Source organism: Armigeres subalbatus, chromosome 2, assembly GCF_024139115.2.
Source record: "Armigeres subalbatus isolate Guangzhou_Male chromosome 2, GZ_Asu_2, whole genome shotgun sequence".
Lineage (NCBI taxonomy): Eukaryota > Metazoa > Arthropoda > Insecta > Diptera > Culicidae > Armigeres > Armigeres subalbatus.
Window position 1 is genome coordinate 279,205,779 of NC_085140.1, and position 11,908 is coordinate 279,217,686.

Here is an 11,908-nt window from a genome sequence, read left to right on the forward strand (position 1 = left end):
TTTATGTTTATCTAGATGGGCTTTATTTTCGTTTGCAAATGTTGTTGAGAACGAAATTCCCATTTGAAGTCAATTACAATATTTTTCGGATAACTACAAACCCTTATTGAATTCCATGATTACACTCTTCAGCATTCATTGGATAAAAGTTATGAGGAGAGTGTCACCGAGATATTTGTCGTAATTCCAAAATATGTGTCAGTTTCTGATTGATTATTCCTTTTACGATGAACCACAGCATGATGTATCATATCATTTCTTGAAATTTTTTTCCTCGAAAATTCTCATATACCGCAGAAATTCGATCAAACATTGAAATGTGCACTAATTAATGATTTGAGTGTATTACTATGTATTAGATATGTGTATTAGATATAGCAGCTTACACACTGATATTCTTCCCTCCCCCTTCATACGGGAGTTTGGCAGAAGGAAGGTCGTGTGATATGTATATACCATCACAAATATTGCCCTCCGCTCGCTTTCGAATCAACTTCTTTAACCCTTTTGTTACCGACAAAAAAACACCCTTACGTTACCGACAGGGTACCCGGGTACCCACGGACTTAAAATGATCATAACATTGTCAGTTTTTCACTGATTTTGACGATTTTGGTTGCTACGGATGCAGGAACTTACCCGCTATTCGATACATGTTACAGAGAACCGATTCGGATTACCTGGTAACCGGAATTCCAGATTTACTGGGCCAAGTCCCAAAGTATGTGTAAATTGAAGGTATATATTCAACCAAATGAAGATTTCTTGCGTCATGACTAATAAACTTCGTTGGAAATTTAAAGAATATAACTTAACTACGTTACAGGATCATCTTATGAATTAATCCCGGAACGGTTATTCCGGAAACAGGTTCCCGTCGGGCCTAAAGTGGCCACAAATTTATTCTGAAGAAACCCTGGCAATATGGGTATCAAAATTCATGAAATTGTATCGGAAGCATGATCGGATAAGTAATTGGATCAATGGATGGTTTGACAACGGACCGGTCATCCTGGAACTGGTTCTCGTGGGGCCTAAAGTGGCCACAAACTCATTTTGAAGAAACCCTTGCAATGTGGGTATCAAAATTCATGAAATTGTTTCGGAAGCATGATCTAATAAGTAATTGGACCATAGGAAAGTTTGACAAGTCATCCTGGAACAGGTTCCCGTGGGGCCTAAAGTGGTCACAAACTCATTTTGAAGAAACCCTGGCAATGTTGGTATCAAAATTCAAGAAAATGTCTCGGAATCATGATCTTTTGGGTTATTAGGCCATAAGATGGTTTGACAATGGAAAGGTCATTCTCGAACAGGTTTCCGGGGGGACCCTCATTTAAAAGGAACACTAGCTATCTTCTTTTTCCGTTATTTCTTGTCAAAAAAACTTAAAAATTCTTGAAATAAAAACTCAGAAATGATCATTATAAATGTATCATTGGTGTTTGCTGGATAATTTACAAAATTAAAAAGAAAGACTAAAATTTTTTTAAATGTTTGTGGTGATAAAATGGGTCAAAAACGTGACAAAAGCGGGACGTGATAAAATCGGGTCGAAAATGAAATAAAGTCGGAAGTAGATAAAATCGGGGAGTGACAAAATCGGGTCAACACTGTGTAACTTTTCACTTCTCTCTTCTCATTTCTCTCATTTCAATTTTCACTTTTCACTTTCCACTTCTCACTGCTCACTTCTCACTATTCACTCCTCATTTCTCATTCGACCCAATAACCATTCGGCCTAACAGCCATTCAGCCTGATGACCCAACATCAGTCCCATCTTCTTTGAAAAACATGTTTCCGAAAATATTCCAAGAATTTTGATGCCAGGGTGTCTTCTAAATGAGTTTGTGGCCACTAAGGGCCTTTCGGAAACTTGTTCTAGGATGACTGTTCTGGTTGATATCCATCCTATGGTTTTAACTTTATGGATAACATATTTCCGAAACAATTTAAAGAGTTTTGATACCCATATTGCCAGGGTTTATTTTAAATGAGTTTGTGGCCCCTACGAGCCCTCCGGGAACCTGTTCCAGAATGACCGTTCCGGTTCATATCCAAGTTCATATCTCAACTAGATGAATAACATGTTTCAGGAACAATTCCAAGTTTTTGATTCTCATATTGCCAAGGTTTATTCTAAATGAATTTATGGTCACTTTAGGCCTCCGAGAAACTGTTCAAGAATGACTATTCCGGTTGATATTCATCCTATGGTCTCAACTACATGATTAACATGTTTCCGGAACAATTCCAAAAAATTTGATACCCATATTGTCAGTGTTGCAACTTGCAACAAATTCAAGAAACAGACTTCCGATTTTCTGAACGTGTATTTCGATTTCGTCTAACGCAATAAACTACGTTAAAAAATCCCTATTGAGAGGTAGCAAAATATAGGGAAAGTATAGATATATATGAGTTGTACATAGTAATTTTTAGGGTTTACAATATAAGGTTCAATTCATCTTCTCCGAATTACATTCATATTTATATTACTTACGTTTAGTGTTTCTTTTCTGCTGCAAATTTACGTTCTTCTGACGCTATTATCAGTTGTGGGTAGCTATAAGGTTTACAATATGGGTTAAGTTTAAGTTCACATTATTACAAGATAACATTACCTTTTTGAGTATATATTTAAGAGCTTGTTTTCTACTAATTTCCCATTAAACTTTATCTAGGTTTAAGGTTCGGAGCTGTTATCTAGAGCGTACTAATAATTCATTTTAATTATAGAAATAAGCTGTCCACCACATGAACCATGATTTACTAACCAGATTATCTTTAGAGATTTAGTATATAGAAATCCACAAGCATGTACTTTTTAGTAACAAAACTCACTTCTAGACCTAGCCTAGTGATTACTTTTAGTTTTAAGGATATAGATTTAAGAAAATAGTATAATTTTAGCCAACAATAATTAAGAATTCACGAAATGCACGTTTTCTGTATACTGTAAATAACTGCTAGTCAATAACAATCTAATCGTCTCTCCCACTGTAGTATGCATAGATAACGATGCAATATCATTTCGTTGTCTGCGTTGATTGATACGGATAAGGTGATTGTGATACGGATGTAGGTACGTACCATCGCTGCTGTTGGTAGTGTGGTGCGAAGCAACGAGAGTTGCGACAGCCAGGGTTTATTCTAAATGAGTGTTTGGCCCCTATGGACCCTCGGGTAACCTATTCCAGAATGACCGTTCCGGTTGATATCCATCCTATGGTCTTAACTACATGGAAAATATGTTTCCAGAACAATTCCAAGAATTTTGATACCCATATTGCAAGGGTTTCTACCAAATGAATTAATGGTCACTTTAGCCCCTCCGGGAACCTGTTCCAGAATTACCGTTCCGGGTCATGTCTAATCTATGCTCTCAACTACATGGAAAACATGTTTCCGGAACAATTCCAAAAATTTTGATACCCATATTGCCAGGGTTTATTCTAAATGAGTGTTTGGCCCCTACAGACCCTCCGGGAACCTATTCCAGAATGACCGTTCCGGTTGGTATCCATCCTATGGTCTTAACTACATGGAAAATATGTTTCCAGAACATTTCCAAGAATGTTGATACCCACATTGCTAGGGTTTATTCTAAATGAGTTTTTGGCCACTACGGACGGGCCCTCCGGGACCTGTTCCAGAATGACCGTTCCGGTTCATTTCCATCCTATGGTCTCAACTACATGGAAAATATGTTTCCGGAACAATTCCAAGAATTTTGATACCCATATAGCTAGGGTTTATTCAAAATGAGTTTTTGGCCACTACGGGTCCTCCGGGAACCTGATCCAGAACAACCGTTCCGTTTCATATCCATCCTATGGTCTCAACTACATGGAAAACATGTTTCCGGGACAATTCCAAGAATTTTGATACCCATATAGCTAGGGTTTATTCTAAATGAGTTTTTGGCCCCTACGGACCCTCCGGGAACCTGTTCCAAAATGACCGTTCCGGTTCATATCCATCCTATGGTCTCAACTACATGGAAATTATGTTTCCGGAACAATTCCAAGAATTTTGATACCCATATTGCTAGGGTTTATTCTAAATGAGTTTTTGGCCACTACGGGCCCTCCGGGAACCTGTTCCAGAATTACCGTTCCGGTTCATATCCATCCTATGGTTTCAACTATATGAATAACATGTTCCCGAAACAATTTCAAGAATTTTGATACCCATATTGCCAGGAATGAATTTGCGGCCACTATAGGACCCACGGGAACCTGGAGATCGAAGTGCACCGTGCTTGCAGTTGGACGTGTTTTTATTTTTGTCCCGTCACTTTTTTTTTGTATTCGCCAATTTCAATTTTCATTTTTCTAGAATTCAATGTTTAAGGTCACTCCTGACGGATTCCAATTTTCAAAGTACTCACGTTTTCAAGGGCACACCATTCGATACGGAAGCAACGCACAACTGTCATTTTTGTTTTTTCATGTTTGCTACGCCGCAGCATGCGTGAAAAAATAAAAATGACAATTGTGCGTTGCTTCCGTATCGAATGGTGTGCGAGTACTTTAAAAATTGGATTCCGTCAGGAGTGACCTTAATCAGACATGATTACCATTTAACAAGTGCTATGCTTCAAATGAATGTGAAGCGTGGTAACACTGAATACGTATACTGCAATTGGAACTATACAGGTTTTGTATTATCGTGCTAATGGAAAAAGGTGTTCTGTATTTTACTTCGAGTAGTCCAGTTTTCGGAAATCAATTCGGTGAGTTTGTTCCATAATATGATTAACGAAATGACACAAAAATCGTCCGAAATGTGTTCCCCGTCACAGGATTAAGAGCCGGTTCCTTTGCGACAGATTTGATTGCACAGTCGGTGCGTCGGTGAAGAGGGCAAGTGAAAACATTATACATATTAAAATAACTTGGCAGAGGTGTACTAGGGCCGGTTGGTCCCAATACCGGACGTTTCTCTTAAATGACACTTCTGGGATCCACACATATATTATATCTAAGAATAACAGGTCTATTACAAAGCTTTTGTCCTGCGTAGACCGTCTCTGTTCAAGATTTGAATTAGATATAATGGTCAACATTTTGAGGATTCACTCACTTCCAACAGATTTGAATAACCTGTAAGTTTTTTTTCACATTATTTGGGTTATATTCCATCATATTGAGAATGCAAGAATGAGTCGCGAATGGGTTACTTTAGTAGGGTTTGATGGAGCAAAATGAGCACTCTAAGAATGATGTTTAATACCTTCTAAGACAGCCTGATTTCCTATACACCCGATTCCGTGTTATTTCGAGAAACCGTGTAAAAAATCCGTGCAAAAAATATCCGTGTAAAAAAGTAATCGGGTCTTTGTTAATATGGGGGATGCGTTCCGTGTAAAATAAATCCGTGTGAAAAACATCCGTGCTGTTTCGAGAATCCGTGTTATTTCGAGAAACCGTGCAGAAAAAAACAAAGAACTTTCTTTTTAACTTATATTAAGCATTTTTTTTTTGTACATCCTCTGTCAACGTTATTTGTCACAAAACTGATCTTACATCCCAAAGCTGTTGAAGCCTGAAGCAGACCACACTCTCTCTCACTCAAAATCCATAATTTCCCTCAAAGTCCATCAAACCGCTATCAAATTCGTTGCACGCTAATGTTTTTTTAAATAGTTAAATACCCGATCAAATTACAACAAATTCCATTTTTATTTTTATTTCAGCAACCGTCATCATTGAAACACATTTTTTTTAAATTTACTATTCTTCATTCCTACACGTGCTACAAAAAAAAAGTGTATACGTTTTCATACCGTGGTTTATATGTTGAAAATATTGCAGGCTAGTTTTTTTTCTTTCTTTTCAACAATCAATGTAATAGTAGGAACTTCTTGCGCGCAAATCAATTCCACGATCACCATAGGTCATTGCTCGCGGCAAACATAACCTCACTATTTTGACAGGTACTGGTAGACAGGTACTCATAGAAGAATCTCAATGTGTTTCCTCTGAATGCAGAACGATCGCCCGATCATAGAGATATTTGGCTCTGCGTTGTGCGGGTAATTAAATTAATTAGCAAATAAAGATTTAGTGCGTGTTCTATCGTGTTTCTATTAGTACGCAGAGCGATCGCGCGATCATCGAAATAATTTGTTCTGCTAAGTGCGGTCGATAAGTTGGATAAATTAGTGCGCGCTCTATTGTGATTTAGTTTAAACTTCATCAAACTACATGCTACACACGGCAAACCTTTTACCAAAACGAACTCTGCTACACTTCCTACCCCATATATCCAACATCCCAGTGATTTCTCGTGGAAGTGCAGATAACTCGTCGGCTTCCATCAAAGCGAGTATCACGTCAACATTTTCCTACCTATTCCCTAATTGACCTGCATTCGGACACGGCCGGCACTGGTATTGCTTGATTTTGGGTGACCTGTTTTTACACATTGAGGGTGATGTTAGTCCCAAACTTCATCTGTTGGTTCTCTGTGTAATTACAGCTGACCTGGCAATAACGGAGTAGCAACCGTGGGCGGTCAATCATGCTCATGCTCATCTTCAAGGGAAGCTTCCGAGCCTCTTGAAAGGAGGCTTTCGTCCCTTTTAAAGGGATTCTTTTAAGCCTCTTGAAAGGACATTTTCGGGTCCTTGAAACGGGGTTTCAGAGCCCCTCGATAGGAAGCTTCCGAGCCTCTTGAAAAGAGGCTTCCGAACCTCTTGAAAGGACACCTCTGAGCCTCTTGAATGGAGTCTTCCAATCCTCTTGAAAAAATGCTTCCGAGCCTCTTGAAGGGGACTTCCGAGGCTCTTGAAAGGAGGCTTCCGAGTAGCGTAGACCGATCCTACTAATGCAACGAAGCAACATAACTTTTCGTAAAAAAAGCCTCTATGCTTCTCAAATGCAGGGTTTCGTACCTTCAGACTCTAGATTATAATTCAGAAATACCATTCATTTATTTAGTCTGCATCTAATCAGATGACACTGAATCAACAATTTGAGGCCACAATACACGGTTCGAGGCTTTGATATTCAATATTTCTTTATATATGTGCTCATGTTATTATGTATGATACTGCTCTCCGTCTTTTTATTTCATCTTTTCAGAAATCAAGAAGACTATTTTTCGATCCTTGAGCCAGAACGAAGCCTATTCCACGATTTAAACCAGGAATTATTGGTTTTCCACCTCTGAAGACAACCTCAATCTAAAACTAGCTGTTGTTGAAGAAAGGTCATCCAGGACAAGCGAATTGAAACTTGGTGAGAGAATTCCATTATATATTTTTACCAAATTATATTGAAACTATATGATTATAAACTATAAAAAAAACCATCAGGGCACCCGATTGAAGCGATTTGGATAGGAAGAGTGGAATCGCCAACTTCCTATTGTTAACATCTCATGGATAAAGGGCGGGCACTTATCCCCATCTATTGGGTCAATCTGGGAAATGAGGGCTAGATTATATTATTGTATGTACGAACTTTCTTCTGGAAGGAGTTTCTTTATTCATCCCGTGGATTTGCATAAGTGTCTTTGCTTATGGAACCATCCATTTTGGCCCTTTATACAGGAGTCTGATGAAATACAAACAATAGTATAATCATGATCAAATCGTTTGTCAGATATGGCCAGTGCTATCGGCAGGTGCCTTGCTACAATAGATGGTAGTATCATCATCATCATCATCATCATCATCATCATCATCATCATCTATAGGACCCACGGGAACCTACTCCGGGATGTCCGTTCCGAGTCCATATGATCACGTGGTCCTAATACGTTGGGAAGTCATAATCCTCGAATTTTCTGCGAAACTGGTAACTCAGGATACAAGAAATCATCATTTGGATTCTGTAAGATCAACTTCTCCATTTTTGAGACATGGTCTAGCAAATCCGGAACTCCGGTAACCAGGTAATCTGGATCGGTCCTATGTGACATGGATCGGGTAGAGGATGAATTTCTCAATCCATAGCAAACGGAATCGTCCAAATCGGTTGAAAACTGATGAAGTTATGGTCATACCAAAACGTGGGTACCCGGGTACCCTGTCGGTACGTTACGGGGTAAAAATATTCAGAAGCCCCTCCTCAAGCCCCCCCTTACTGGATTTTCATTTTCGTACCAACCAAACCTTAATTTTGCCGAGTTTGAAGATGTTACGGAGTTTCAATTTCCTGCGATGTTTAGAACCCTAAGAAAATTTCACTTGAAAACGAAAAAGGTACCCGGGTACCCTGTCGGTAACAAAAGGGTTAAAAACATTCGTCATGCCTGCCGTATTCCAACGGAACTATCAGTTCCATACTTTCGCTTCTAATTATATCATGACCATCCCAAGTAACATTTTTAGTTTTATAACGCTCTTGAAGACCAGTATTTACTCTACAAGAGTGCCTTAAAACCATTATAAAACCATGTAATTGAAATGTGGTTTTCAAAAGGTATTTCTGAGAGAAAAAATCCGCAGTAATTTCAGGAGCATTTTTTGTAATGTTTTCTGATATATTCGATGGTAATACTGCAGGAATACTTACCGACAAAATACGAAATCACCCTAAGGAATTTTCACAAGGATTCTATGAGGAATTTAATGCATAAATTTCCACAGCCTAAAGAAGATTTCTGCAGTCTGTGTTGAACTTAATCCTAGAATTAAAAAAAAGATTTCTAAAGCAATTAAAATCCAAAAAATTATAAAGAAATTTTTGGAGAAATTTCTGAAACTCTTGGAGTGCTGACCACAGGAATTACTGTAAAGCAATCCACAATTTACGAAAGAGTTTCCTGAAGGTTATTTAAATGAATTCACCAAAAAAATGTCTGCAGAAATTTCCAAAGCAATTTCCACAGGAATTCATGGAGGAAATTCAGAATTTATTTTCGGAAAAAATTTTGCAGAGATTCCCAGAGAAATTTCCACAAGAATTCACTTCGCGATTTCCTCAGAAATTCCTGTAGCGATGATCACAGGAATTTCTGTAAACATCTGTGGGGTTTGAGTAAGTTACCATCAGAATGTGTTTATATATTAGGTATTACTTATATATGAAAAGCGAATCATGACTCGGCCTCTTCTTGTCAAAAAAAATAATTACGAGGTTAACAAAATGTTGCCAGCTTTCACAAAGCTATTAAATTGGAGTTGTTGGCTAATAATATTAGCTAACATAAGTCTAAAATTGACGTATGATATCTCTATATTTTTTAAATAAATATCATTTTCTAGGCGATTCTGGAAATCCTTTCCCCTCGGATATGTTACCTTGCCGCGGTGGGTCGGCTTACGCCATTAGCACTGATATGGCAACCAAAGACATATCCTGTCGTGGTGGTATCACATGTTGACTATTTTTATTTGATGCCGCGTTACATATCAGGCATTGACGCACTAATTTACGGCATTTGCATGTGATCCAACGGATCTCGTGTCTTGGAGCCTTGAATGGTAGTGCAGTCAGGCAGTGGCCTTTCTCATCAGTGATAATGATGTAAGTTCTCTTCTTTTCGGCAATACTTTTCTGATGCGTTCCCTGTGACGATGAGTCGTAGCTACGCTTACATTTAGCTAGCTAGGCATTTATTTAAAAAAACAAGACATTCGTAGGGAATCGACTGCTGGATTCACTGAGTAGAAGTTTTTTTCAAAACTAAGAGCGTGGTGCCAGTTTTATTTTGTTATTCCTCACTTCGAAGAGCAATAATAAAAAATACCACACACTATAATGATGGTATATGAACAATCTTATGACGGCTTCATTCACGATAATTTTTACTAATAGTAGGGAATAGGCGTGATGAAGCTTTACTTTGCCACCAAAATGTGAATCCTATAGCTGACTCATAACAGATCATTAGTACATGATAGATAATGACAGTTAGTTTGGAAACGATGAAGCTACTTATTAGAACATAATAATAGTAATACCTTGACAAAGGAATAACAATAAAATAGACTAAATGCACGAACAGTTTCCACTTTTTACAAGACATAACTTACATTGTGTTTGATAGTATTGACATCGGATGAACCAATAACTTAGGTAAACAAAGTAATTCATGGAACGCATACTTCATACCTTCTGACCATGAAGACAAGAATGACATCGTACAGATCAATCTATATGATTCGGCAATTGAGCCTTCAAAGTAAACGAAAGATTAAAAAAAAAATCTATATGATTAGGAATGAGATAATGGGAGAGAGTATCTATTAGAGTTATAAATGTAATGTCTTTTGAGCCAGTTCAACAATGTCTTAATGGACGACATGATCCTTGTACGGCTGGAAAACTGCTTCAAAAGTTATTAACTTGTCATTTTTTTATAAATCGGGGATTGAACACTTTCTTATACTTTCTTATACTAAAAAAAGCTTCCAACTCAGTTTCTTCGATGAAGCATTGGGCAACATGTTCCATGTGAGTTGAAAAAACTGCTTCGGTCGATTTCGAGCGCGTATAATGACAATAGACGTCTAAATAGCATAAAAACTGACAAAATAGTTTGACTCTGACAAGAAAATGACAAAAATGACTTTAAACTATAACGATGTTAGTTAGCATGAGACCTGTCTGACTATTTATGAACGTAATTCCCTCTGATTCAGGTGGCATACGACAAGGTGGCATACGACAGCATAGACCGCGTAGAGCTATGGAATATTATGGACGAGAACCGCTTCCCTGGGAAGCTTACCAGTCTGATCAAAGCAACGGTGGATGGTGTGCAAAACTGTGTGAAGTTCGTTCGAATCATGCCGGGGACTAAGACAAGCTGATGTACTTTCTCTGTTGTTCAACATTGCGCTAGAGGTTGTCATGCGGAGACGCGGGTGTAACAGCCGGGGTACGATTTTCAACAGATCCAGTCAATTTATTTGTTTCGCGGATGACATGGACATTGTCGGCCGAACATTTGCAAATGTGGCAGAACTGTACACCCGCCTGAAACGTGAAGCAACAAAAGTTAGACTGGTGGTGAATGCATCGAAGCTTGTGGACGGAACCGAGCGCGACCGGGCCCGCCTGTGAAGCAGTGTTACGATAGACGGGGATACCTTCGAGGTGCTCGAGGAATTCATCTACCTTAGATCCTTACTAACGGCTGATAACAATGTTAGTCGAGAAATACGAAGGGGCATCATCTGTGGAAGTCGGGCCTACTACGGGCTCCAGAAGAAACTGCGGTCAAAAAAGATTCGCCACCGCACCAAATGTGTTATGTACAAGACGCTGACGGGGGCAGCCGGGATTATGTCCAAGGGCTTGACGATCCCTCCCCAGGCCATCTGCGAGTTGTGACGCCTGTCTAGAATCTGGTGGGGTTTGACAGTGGGCCCTGTTAAACCTCTATAAAAAGCTGCATGTATCCGCAAGTAGGCTCCGCCAAAGCGACCGTGTGCCGCTCAAAGCGCACAAGCCCAAGTCCTGGTGTTAGGTGGGACGCTCAACAGCCCTGACACGACGGCCCTCCGACGAGACAGGAGTTTTGCGCAGGCCCAATAATCCGCCTTTAAAAACAACCATTACGAACGACATAGAAGATAATACGACTCGATACAATCGGCAAAGACCTAGGCGACGAATAAAGGATCACGATTGGAAGCTCGGATTATGGAACTGCAATTCGCTAAGCTTCGCTGAATGCGACAGAAGCATACGGTCAGTTCGTTGTGCCTACTCCGCATAAAAGAACGTCGCAATAGTAATATAGCGTTTCATAATCATTAAACAAAGCAGAGTCGTATATATGTTCTACAACGGTACACGGTCAATTGCACCCACCAAAAATACGCTGAGAAGTAACAATGAAGATGAAATGCATCCCTGCATCACATTCAATAAATTGTGGTAACCAAAATTGATATTTCACGTGTTTAGTTCTGGGTCGCGCAGATTTTCCGCGGAATGGATT